The sequence below is a fragment of the Miniopterus natalensis genome, chromosome 7, assembly GCF_054644295.1.
Source record: "Miniopterus natalensis isolate mMinNat1 chromosome 7, mMinNat1.hap1, whole genome shotgun sequence".
NCBI lineage: Eukaryota > Metazoa > Chordata > Mammalia > Chiroptera > Miniopteridae > Miniopterus > Miniopterus natalensis.
Genome location: NC_142087.1, coordinates 50,243,098 through 50,255,303, shown reverse-complemented (window position 1 = coordinate 50,255,303; position 12,206 = coordinate 50,243,098). Strand labels below are relative to the sequence as shown.

At 40.3% G+C, this 12,206-nt stretch overlaps 1 non-coding gene across 1 annotated transcript; it reads left to right on the top strand.

The window, feature by feature from the left end:
• Positions 1-8,258: 8,258 nt before the first annotated feature.
• On the top strand, positions 8,259-8,365 carry LOC148092767 (U6 spliceosomal RNA). The gene has a single exon (XR_015714868.1). It is a non-coding gene; the product is annotated as a U6 spliceosomal RNA (small nuclear RNA).
• Positions 8,366-12,206: the final 3,841 nt, after the last annotated feature.

The following is a 12,206-nucleotide window of genomic DNA, read 5'->3' as shown; positions in this document are numbered from 1 at the left end:
GCCGTGCGCGCTGCTCATCGACCCGAAACGGGGCCGAGCCCGAGGCTCACGGTGCACCGGGATCCCACTGCCCCCTCCAGCAGCTCTCCCGTGGCATTGCGCTGCCTGCGGCCTGCCAGGCTGGTCTCCCAACACTAGAGGGCAACGAACTCGGGCGGAGGAGTGGGGCTGGAGCCGCCTCCATAGCAACGGCGCGTGGCGCCTTCAGCACGTTGTGACGTGAACGGCTGAGCGCCCACCTGTCGGTTCCTCCCGCACCGCACCTCGCTTCCCTGCAGCGGCGACCTCGACTCTCACAGCCGCTCTCAAGCATACTGGTTTTTTCCAGGAATTTTTTTCTTAAAGAATATTCCCTAATGTTAAAGATTTGGTCCTTATTATTGGCCCTAGTCATTATGTTTTGATGGTGTCAAGATGTGTTATGAAGCAAGTAATATCCGTTATGCAATTTTAATCCTTAGGGAGAAAAAGAAAAACTCCCTTGAGAAGGTTTCGTTTTCGCCCTTCACGCAGTGTGACTGATCAGTCACAGCTACAGATGCAGCCTTGCACCCACACCTTTGTATTGTTTTGGGTTTTAATAGCTTAAGAAGAAAAATGAGAAGAATGGACCAAGACATTTCATCAACGTTATTCACAATGCTTTTTTAAATTGACTTTTTTTTTTAGAGAAACATAGGAACGGGGAGAGAGAAACACTGATTTATTGTTCGACTTACTTATGCGTTCATTGGCTGATTCTTGGTTGATCCCCTAACTGGGGATCGGACCAGGGGAGTGCTCTCTAACCAGCTGAGCTATCCAGCCAGGGCATGTTTTTATTTCTTCATGGGCCCTTAATTTGCAGATATAGCCACATAATTGATAAATCTCTAAGATGGGATCTCACGCACATGAAAAGAGCTAGGGAGAATCTGGAATATCATAAAGTATCTTCAGTTAGCTTCAGGAAAAAATAAAGTTTTCATTACCATGCTGTGTTAAAACTCTCCACCATGGTCTAATTAAATCATAAATAGAATCCATTGAAGGGAGTAGTTAATTCAATTGTCATTTATTGTCCTTGGTACTATGTTAGATGTTATGCAGGTGTTAAGAACTTTTCTTCAAGCTACTTTATACTCTTGAATGTAGAAGAAAATGAAAGGGAAAAAAAAAAATGGTATTTGCCAAAGTATTACATTTTTCATTAATGGTTACTATATTGAGGATAGGAAGTGGAATGATTGGATTTGTGTGGACTTAGAGAAAACCTTATGGAGAAAATGGGTCTTAATGTGCATCTTAAAATTCCTGGAATAATACCCACTGAATTATTTGTCCAATGAACAGCTAATTCCCCTATCAGACTGCATTTTGTATTTTTCTTCCCTCTCCTTCCTAACAAGAGCATTGGAAGCGAAGCAGGAACTTTAGTTTTGGCTTCAGATTTCCTGGGAGGAGGATGAGCGTTTGATGGGAGGGGCAGCTGACAGCAGTAGTCCAGGTGCTTTTCAAATTCACTTATAAAATGGTTCTTGGATTCCAAATTTCACCTTTTTTACAATATATTTCCAATCATATTTCACTCATATTGACCACTTTAGGAAGTAAAGTGTATTTTCTACCTGATAGAGTGTTTCCCTTTATTCATTGGGAATCCATTTTGTAAACTTTTAATTTTACTTGCTTCATTCCTTCTCTGTAATGGCAGAATTACTAATGCCCTAATCCAAACGTGTTACTTCCTCATATATTCTAAGAAGTCATTTGTCATACGTGTAAACATAAAGTCAGTATATGGAAGACTGTCAAAAATGTGGGTAAGGAAAATGTAGTTACCCTCTAAGAGTTAAACTTAGAAAAATAAACCATAATTGCCAAACAATACAATCTTCTATCTTGGCAGCAATTCATATGAAACACTCACTACTTGATATTTTTATGAAGTGTCACAGATTTACTCAAATTACATTCAGCTGTGTAAGTAAAATGTCCCCAGCTTCTGAACAGTAGGAGAAAAACCCTAAAGTTTAGACCAATTTGATAAACTTAGTCTGTTGCAATAATTTAAACAGTTTCTTTAAGTTAAAGCAATCACTTCATCCATCTCTCTCAGTCAGCTCCCATCAAAATGGCATCCTGGAGGGTGAGAGGGATGACAAGTGTTAGCTAACTTGAACTTGAGACACTAATGGGGAATCTGGGTCCTGAGATCTGCAAGGTCTCCTTTGAAATCTTGCTAGGGTTTCTGCAGCGGGGCTCGTTTTAGCTGCTCCCTGAGATGCAATGAACCCTGGGCATTCTGCTGCTGATACCTACTAGTGAAGACTGCTCTGACCTATCTCAGCTGGCTCAAGGCTTTGTTGTGTGCCCTGGTTGATTTAGCCTCACCATCACTGTAGAACCCTCTGAATCTCTGCCACAATCACCTCCTAGTTCTTTGACCCTTAACATGGCAGGTGCCTTAGCAGGCCCTGGTATTCTCAACACAGCTACTGTCCATGGCATCCCGTGGGGCCCTTGCTTCTGCCACTCTGGGAGGGAGACTGTATCTAAACATCCTATGTTGCTGGATTTACATGAAGTATGGACTCCTATGTTGGTTCTGAATAGCCTGTAAGGCCACGTGCTTCCAGCTCCCCATCTCAGCACTCCTCTTAACCTACCTAACACACCTTTCCCCTACTCTGTCTTTTCCAAACACATTCCTTTGGGCTGGAAAGAATTGGCTTTTCCTCTTGCCACTTACTGGTGACTGGGCCCTCCCATATGCAAAACTCTAATCAAATCCACTAAGCCAGGTAATTAGCACCCAAAAGGGATACATACATTAATTTAGAAAGTTAAGTTCTTGCTTGACAAAGCCTGGCTTTGTCTTGCTACAGAGCATGAAAAGCCTGTTTTGCTGGTAAAAGTGGTTGCCTTTGAAGAAGTGAACTGGGAAGCTGGGGGATGTAATGGGAAGGAGGCTCATGTTTCACTTACCCTTTGGTATCTTTTTTAATTGGTACCATGTGCAGTGTTGACATTCAGCTGGTTTGCACAAGTACTGCTCTGCAAGTCCTTTTCAGCCTTGTCCTTTCCGATTGGTCAATAGTCTGTCCTGAATGGCCAATTGTTAGTTTGATTCCAGTTGTTAAATATTTTTAATATTACTCTTGACCATGTACATAAATAAACCTATTCACTGAAGGCATACAATTTAATTCTTTAAGTCTGTTTTGGAAATGTACTTCTTTTTAAAAAATGAACATTCTTTTCATTCCTATTGAATCAGTCCTAATTTCATCTTTTTCCCACCTCACCGTACCCAACACAAACAGACAGATGGATGCCTCAGGTTGAGTACAAAGGAGATTAAGTGAATAAGAATGTGGAAGGGGCCTGGCCAGGCGTGGCTTAGCTGTTGAGCGTCGACCTAGGATCCAGGCGATTGGGGTTCCATTCCCGGTCAGGGCACATGCCCAGGTTGTGGGCTCGATCGATGACTCTCTCATCATGGATGTTTCTGTCTCTCTCCCTCTCCTTTCCTCTCTCTGAAGTCAATATATATTTTTAAAAAAAAGAATGTGAAAAGGAAACTATAACAGGCACCACATTCCTATCAACAAACATTCCTAAACGCTGCTTCTATCCCCCACTGTAACAAATCCTGATAATTCTTCAGGTATCTTCTCTCTTTTTTCCCAGCTATGTGCTTTAGGGGCAATACTCATTCCCAGCTCAAGGGGAAAAAGCCACGATTGAGTTGGGCCAATATGGATGGGCCATTTCCATTTCCATTTCTTGCCAGCGATTTAGGCATGGGCATGTAACTCAGTTATGACCAAGGAGGTTGTGAGAGAAATTCTGAGGGGCTTTAGTAAGTACTTCACTGATCAAAAACCAGACAAATAGGAACAAACAATTCCGTGCTATGTCTGGATGTTATCCTGTCTATCTGTGCTGCCTGGAACTCTGCAACCATCATGAAACCATGAAAACAGTATGCCAATGTACTGCAGATGACAGAGCTGAAAGGTGGAAAGAATGTAGATCCTTGATGTAGTTGAGCCATTTAATTAATCAACACTGAAACTGCCCTACCTCCTATGTTAAGCCCTTCTACTTTAAGCCATTCTCAGTTGGCTTTTCTGTTATTTGTAGTTCAAAGTGTCTGAGCTGGGCATTTGCTTCTTGACTCTCAGATCCATTTCCCCAATAGTCCCCTGTTCTGCTGTATTGCTGGAGCTCACCCTTACACACTTTCCAGTTTTTCCTTGCCAACAGAGTTCTTGCTGTATTCAGCTAATGAAAGGCACTGATAAGAAACTAGAAGAAAGGGAAAAAAACAAGGTATTTCTCCCTCTCTGATATTGTGACTTATAATAAGAAATATATATTGGCTGACCAGGTAGCTCAGTTGGTTAGAGCATCATCCCAATATGCCAAGGTTGTGGGTTCCATCCATGTTCAGGGCATGTATATGAATCAACCAATGAATGCATAAATAAATGGAACAACAAATTGATCTCTCTCTCTCTTTCTTTCTCCCCTTTCTCTCTAAAAATTAATTTAAAAATAAAAAGAAATATATATTGGTCTTTGTCTCCACAGAGGACCTAAAACTTTTGGAATTTCATGTGACAAGAGCAGTAAATGTGTCTTTTAACAAATGAGTGAATTTTGGAAAGCCCCTGGGGAATGGTCACCAGAAGAAGCAATCTTGTGATTAAAGGGTTGAAATTTTAAGTCTATACCCAGACCTTCAGGGAAGAGAGGAGCTGGAGATTAAGTTCAATTAAAAATAGCCAGTGATATAATCAATGATGCCTATGTAGTGAAACCTTCCCAAAAACTTAAAGGACAGGGTTCACAGAGCTTCCAGGCTGGGGATTAAAGAGAATGGTAGGCTGCTCAGAGAGCAAAAAAGTTTTGCACCCCTTTCCCCATACCTTGCCCTTGTCATCTCTATCTTGCTGTTCCTGAATAATATCCTTTTGTAGTAAACTGGTAATCTAGTGAGTCAACTGGTTTCTCGAATTTTGTAAGCTGCCCAAACAAATTGAACCAAAGGAGCAGGTAATGGGGAGCCTCTGATCTACAGTCAATTAGTCAGAAATATAGGTGACAACCTGGGCTTCCAGTTAGAGTTGGCATCTGAAGGGATGGAGGTGGGGGAACAGCAGCTTTGTAAGACTGACAGATAAACCTGTGGGATCTGACACTATCTTTAGGTAGATAGTGTTAGAATTCAGTTGAATTGTAGGGCACCCAGCTGGTATCCAAGAATTGCTTTGTGTGTGGGATGCACCCCTTCACCCACACAATGGAATTTAGGTGACAGAATTTTACCCCCTCTCTCTCTGCTTCTGGCAGTGGCTTCATTTCTTTCATGGTTTCAGCTTCTACAAGACCGCCCTTCCCTTCCCTCAGTGGTCTCAGCTACTCCTGGATAGTCCCTGCCTTCTCTCAGTGACTTTTATGTTTGCCTCACTGTCATACTTTCAGTCTTTCCAACATCTTTGTAATTAGTGTTTCATATGAAGCATCCTCTTTTGAACTACTTATTGAGAATTCTACTTTTCTGATTGAACCCTGGCCCATTTTCCTAACTGAATCAACACTTTAGGAGAGGGAAGGCAAAAGAGAAACACTGCAAAACAGTGTTTCATCCTCCAAAAGAGAAGGAACTGAGTTACTTTCCATTGCAAGTTTAAATTCTTTCTTTACAACTCTGCAGATTAGCACAAATGGAAACTTAAAAGTGAGATTAAGTATAGAAAATAAAGGAATTTGCCCTTTTTTAGTCTACCCCAGTTTGGGACAGTTCAATTTCAGCTCCTTCATTAATGTCATTATGAATATGCATTTTCATGGTATTGAAATTTAATTTCATGTCAACTGTATTTTTCTGTACTATTATACAGTTTTCATTTTTAATAATATTCCTATTAGCCCAGCAACCCTATTTATCCTGTGGAATCCAGCCTCCATCTTACAGTTGATTAGAATAGTAGTGCATATTGTCCCAACTTATGCCAGTCACATTATCCCAAGAATGTGGAATTCAGATCCCCATGTTCTAGTCAGTCTATTGAATGCCTCGGTTCGGAAGGTGCGGTGACACAAGCTGTGGGGCAGCTGCCTTCTCCCTTACCCAGGCGGAGAAAGTCAGTCATTAGAGAGAACAAACAAGGAAACCTTCTGCATGCAGCCGAGGCGGCTTTACTGAGTAAGATATGCTGCTGTCCCAAGAAGCAGAACAGAGCCTTAGGCTGGACCAGAAATGGCAACAGATTTCAGCAAATCAACTCACGTTCCGAGTTTTCTTTGATTTTTATTTGGAAGATAGAAATTTAAAGATAAAAGATCACTAGCCCCTGCCCCTCCCCCCTTTCTCCCTCCATCTTTCTCTCTTCCTCCCTCATTACTTTTCATTTTTCCTTTTTTCTCTTTTTTACACATTTATTGACATCCTCTGGTCATTGTTCTAACCTGAGCTCATAGCCAGGATAAAGGCAACTATAACAAGATTAGCTCCAGTATAAGAGTGGAAGCACAAGCTTGACACCAGTTTTAAAAAGCAAACAAATTATAATTTTTAGGGAAATAGAACCCTCCAGCACACATACAGCCTTCTTTCTGTACATAAAGTTCAGTTATTCCAGCCACTCCCCCTTTAATACATATGCATTTACTACCTCAAAAGGAGACAATCTAATTCCAAACTTCTAGCTATGCTTCTAGAGGCAGTGTCATGAGGCCACTATTTTTCCAATGCAATGTCTCTTACTCTTTAAACCTTTAATTGAATCTTAATTTGGTCCATTTTTAACATCTCATAATCCTGCAGCCTTAGCCTGGCAAGGCGTGGCTCGGTGGTTGAGCATCGACCTAGGATCCAGGAGATCACGGTTTGATTCCAAGTCAGGGCACAGGCCCGGGTTTTGGGCTCGATCCCCAGTAGGGGGCCTGCAGGAGGCAGCGGAACAATGACTCTCATCATTGATGTTTCTATCTCTCTCTCCCCCTCTCCCTTTTTCTATCTGAAATCAACAAAGATATATTAAAAAAAAAAAAAAAAATCCTGCAGCCTTAGACTAAATCATGAATGCAGAGCAAATACAACTACAATGAAAACTTCCATTTAGAATATGGAGAAAGGAGAAGAAACCATAGGATATGTACTATGTGTTGCTGGACAGAGTTAATGAAGCAAAGCTGAGAACCACTGAGTTTCATGGGCATCATTTGGCTGACTTGGTAGCGGTGAAAATTCTGTCAACCAATCTGGCTCTCTGATATTGCCTGCTGGCATCATTTCTGTTGCCAGGGAAACACCTAAAAGAACATTAGAGCAGCTGACCCTGTTTGGGGAGAGAGAAGTGTTACATCTCATTTGCAATTTTTTGTTGAAGGTATTGGGGTACAAAAGTGGCCTGAGGCTTTCTAAGGAATTATGATATTCTACCCCATGGATTTTAATAGATCATAGGCCTGTTACACAGGTTGGGTTTTTACTGAGCCTACAGTTCTAATAAATTCTAACTGTTACCTGTCTATCAGTTTCATTTTAGGAGAACTTCCTAAAAGTAAACACCAAAAACTTTGTTATGTCAGTAGGGCTGTTGAATTGAAAAGGCAAAAATAAGGCTGTACTCATAGATTTTCTGTTTGTCAGCAGTAACTCTGGGGGCAATACATACCCAGTTTACTCTGTTTGACAAATTTTGTCTCAGGGCAATATGAATGAAGAAAGTTGGCTGTGCTGACAGAGAGCCCTTCTTTGTCTTCTAAAATATCACCCACCCCCAAACTGAATTCCATTTCCGTGTACATTGCAATGGCAGTGCCGTCCTGTTTGTCTGGAAGGGAGCCCCACTGTGGTATGGCTCAGGGTACTCCAAATCCTCCATTAATTCCTTCCCGTTCTAGTTGCCAGGATTTTATGTTTTCTGTCAGCATTTCAATTTTATACACAGAAAGGGAAGTGAATCAGAGAACAAGCTTTCTGCACCTCAGGCCAGCAAACACTTACTTACTCGATTTGGGCCTCAGCATTCTCAACTCCTACCTCTTCCTTTTCTCTACCCACATCCAGGAAAATCTTGAAGGGAGCATGCAAATTTCTTGTTGGCACTCAGGGAAAATCAGCATAACCTGATTTATCAGTCTGGGTCAAATCAGGAAAGAGAAATTTAAACAGACAGAGTAATTTGAACTGAGAAAATTTAATATAAATAATTTTTAACTTTAATAGATTGGCATAAGAAGTAGAGAAAACTAAGGAATATAGGGTTGAGTGTTCACTCTCTATACTAAAATTCAAACAATATAGAGAAGATTAGTATAGCCCCTATGCAAGGATGAAGCACAAATTCGTGAAGTGTTCAATTTTTTTTTAAAGGAATGTAGGGTTGAAATAGAGTACCCAAAGAAGGGCTCCACTACCACCATCAGTAGGGCTAAGATCCAGGCCTTGCTGGAGAGGTCCCAGCCGAGGCTCACTATATGGCAGAGAAGTCACTGTGTTGCGATGATGTCAGAATTTGCTGGAAATCTATCCTCTAGGGTCCCAGGGAAAACTATCTGTTCACAAGAAGAATCTCATGGGAGGTTTTCTGCTACAGTACCATCCACAGGGATGTTGGAGGAAGCTTCTCTGCAGGGTGCTGCGGGCCACAGGGCACTGCAGAAGATTAGCCAATAGAGGGCATCAGAGAGAAATTGCAGCCCTTTTCCTCCTGCAGTTTCCCTCTAGTGTCCTCTATTGGCAAATCTTACTATTGTGCCAGCTGGCAACTGAAAAATAATTGAAGGGCTCAGATTCATTTTCACACAGCAGGTAAATTTAGAGCTAAAAATGAATAAATTAAAAACTGACATACTGGTACCCATTGTTGACATTTTGCTCCTAATTCCTCTAAAGCCTCCATGGCTATATGCCTTGAGCCCAAGGGACTAAATAAAACAACTTAGACAACTGTTTTACATCTACATAAAAAATCTTAAGTTCTCACCCCACAATGCAGGAATCTTCACTGCCCCACACCCCCAACCTAGCCACAGCTCAGCTAGTTGTCCGTTTTCTTTTATGATCTAAAATAATGATACCACTTCTGGTATTGATTTTTATATCACTCAAGTTTAAATTACAGAACTCAACTTGAAGTAGGTAAGGGGGTAAATGAATATTTTTGTTGTTGTTCATCCTTACCCAAGAATATATATATTTTTTAATCCTCACCTGAGGAATAAGGGTATTTTTTCCCATTGATGTTAGAGAGAGAGTGGAAGGGAGGGAGAGAGAGAGAAACATCGATGTGACAGACACATCGATGTGCCCTTGACGGGGAATCAAACCCTAGACCCTTTGGTGCACAGGCTGACGTTCTGAGCCACTGGGGGTAAATGAATTTTAAGGATGCAGAGCTATTGCATAGAACCCACATTAGTCAAGTTACTTTTGGTGCAAGTGATAGAAATACAAGTTAAAATGGCTTAAGCAATAAATAGATTTCTCCAGCTCACATCATTTCAGCGGGAAAGCTGGGATAATGCATGTCTGACCCCAGAGACTTAAAATGTATCATGAGAATTTAGTTTCTCACTTTCTCTTGGCTCTGCTTTGCTCGGGTTGACTTTAGTCTCTGGCAGACTCTTCTCCCCTGGTGGTCCCCAAATACTAAATTATTTGAGCTCAAGATATTCAGTGTGAAAAACAACAGCACCAAGAGCACTGCCTTCTCTTTCTAGGGATTTCTTCAGAACTCCTTTAGTTAAGTGGTACTAACACAGATTAGGGATTCAAATAATTATAACCACTGCCTTTGCGGGGTAAAGAAGCAAACAAAGCTGTGTGCTTTAAACTTCATCAGAAGTCTTCGGAGAGACCGGTGGGCAGAAAAAATAGCAACATGGAGGAGAGTTGTTCAGTCTCTATATTTAAATACTTTAGTTTTGAAACCTTAAGGGTTTGCCAGTGAGATAATACTTCTTTCTTAAATTTCCCCAACAATTATAATTTCCCAAACTAAGTGGCATAGAAATATATATACATCATAGTATTTGGTTTACCCATATCCCAATTTTGTGTGTTTATTTATTGTGGTAAAAAATATAAAGTTTACCATTTTAATTATTTTTAAGAGTATAGTACAGTAATGTTAACTATGAACCTTGTTATGCAACATGTCTCTAGAACTTTGTCGTCTTGCAGAACTGAAACTCTACGTCTGTTGAACAACTAATTCCCCCTTGCCCCCTCCCACTGGCCCCTGGCAACCACCATTCTATTTTCTGTTCCTAAGAGTTTGACTATAAATTTTTTTTTAGTTAGAAAATTATTGTTTTTCTCTTTAAGGTAATTTTAAAATCAGATGCCTCAAGGGTGAAATCCTGTAGAACACACCCTTGAAATACTGTCAAAAAACAGTACAGTTTTTACATGTAAGACTTTGACCCACTTGCATACATTAATTATTACGAATGTATCAAAAGGACAAAGTGAAATACACTTAGAGGTATATCAAAATACAATGGAAATAAGAACTAAACATTTTCTTTATTTTCTGTTTACCGGGGTTAGCTAAGTTTATTTGGCTACCCAGGTTAATTATGTAGAAAATTACACTATATAATCTGGAGCAAATTAAACTCAGCAACTATAATATATAATGTACAGTTGTCCTTCAGAATTAGCACCATACCTCTAATATTATTGAATGAAGGCAAGTTAATACTACTTTTCTTAAAAGAATTATACCACTGGACTGAATCTTTACTTTAGAACTCTAAGAAGTTGTCTGGTAGTTTGGTCCATTTGACAGGTATATCTCTAAAGAGAGAGATGCATCTGGTTAGAAGGCTTTATTCATTAAGAATGTCTCGTCTATGCTTTTCAAACTACAATTTATTCACTACTTTATTCATCAGGTCTTTATTGAGTGCCTACAGGTGCATAGCACTGTGCTAAGTTCTGGAGAAACAATCAGACATAGTGCTGCTCTCTTTATTATAATTTTGCTCTTCATATAGACTTTGTTAGTGAGAAAAGAATATGCAGAGGAGCTGACATGAGTATTCTGATCCATTTGTCATACATTCATTTTTCTGTTCAACAAACATGCTATTATGGACTGAATGTTTGTGTCCCTCGGTATTTGGAGATAGGGCCTGTGTTACCTGTGTAACCAACCACTTCTCCAACCTGTGTTAAGGGGTGTTTGGGGAAGCACACGGTGGCATACAAATGCCATGAGATCAAAGTAATCTGTAATTCTGAGGTTAGAGAAACAGCTGCCTGGGGAATAGCCAGGACCCACAGTGTACCTTAGTTAAGTGCTGTGATTTGAGGGTTGTTTATAACTGCAGCATGACCTAATCTATCTTGACCAATCTCTCTGTGTGGTTCACCTCCACTGAGCCTCTTATATGGCTACTTTGATGCAATGATTAGCCTTAACACCCATGTGTGGTTTTCTCTGAAACCTGCAGGATTAAAATACCAGATGATTTTCCAATAAGATAAAAGCTTAAATATTTCTTAGCCTCAAGGATCTCAGATATAGGTGTCCCTCTGTAATATTTTGCCTTATTTACTTCAATAAGATAGCCTAGATGACAACAGTTAAGTCTTCCCAATTCATCCTGGGTTCCCTCTATCTTTCAGGATCACTCATCATAGTTCCTGTCAATAACACTGGTGTTCTGGCCTGTTCCTCTTGTGGAAAATCTAAAACGCTTTCATATGGTTGAGTGTATACTAAATTGAGGCACGCATGACAGTTTCAGCCACCTAAAACTTTGTACGTATTTAGCAGAGAGTAAGATACAGAGTTCGTCTACATTTTACCTTTTAAATTTCAATGAAGCCCCTTGGAAGCAGAACCAATAACTCCATGGTGACGAGCATTACTGTGGCCTAAATCAGGGTTACTAAATCCTGAATCCTAGCACTGTTGACATTTGGGGGTGGGTAATTCTTTGTTGTGAGGGGGCTGTCATGTGCATTTTAGAATGTTGAAGAGTGTCCTTGGCCCCCACCCACATCCCTGGCCAATAGCAAGTCCAGTTATGACTATAAAAAACGTCTCTAGACATTGCTAAACATCACGAGAGGCCTACATGAAGGTATATTTTTGTGATAGATCTTGCTGAGTGACAATTTTAAAAGCTTATTAGGTTTGTGTAAAAAATTATAGAGATCGATTTTTAAGAACAGACACAACAAATATTTTAAT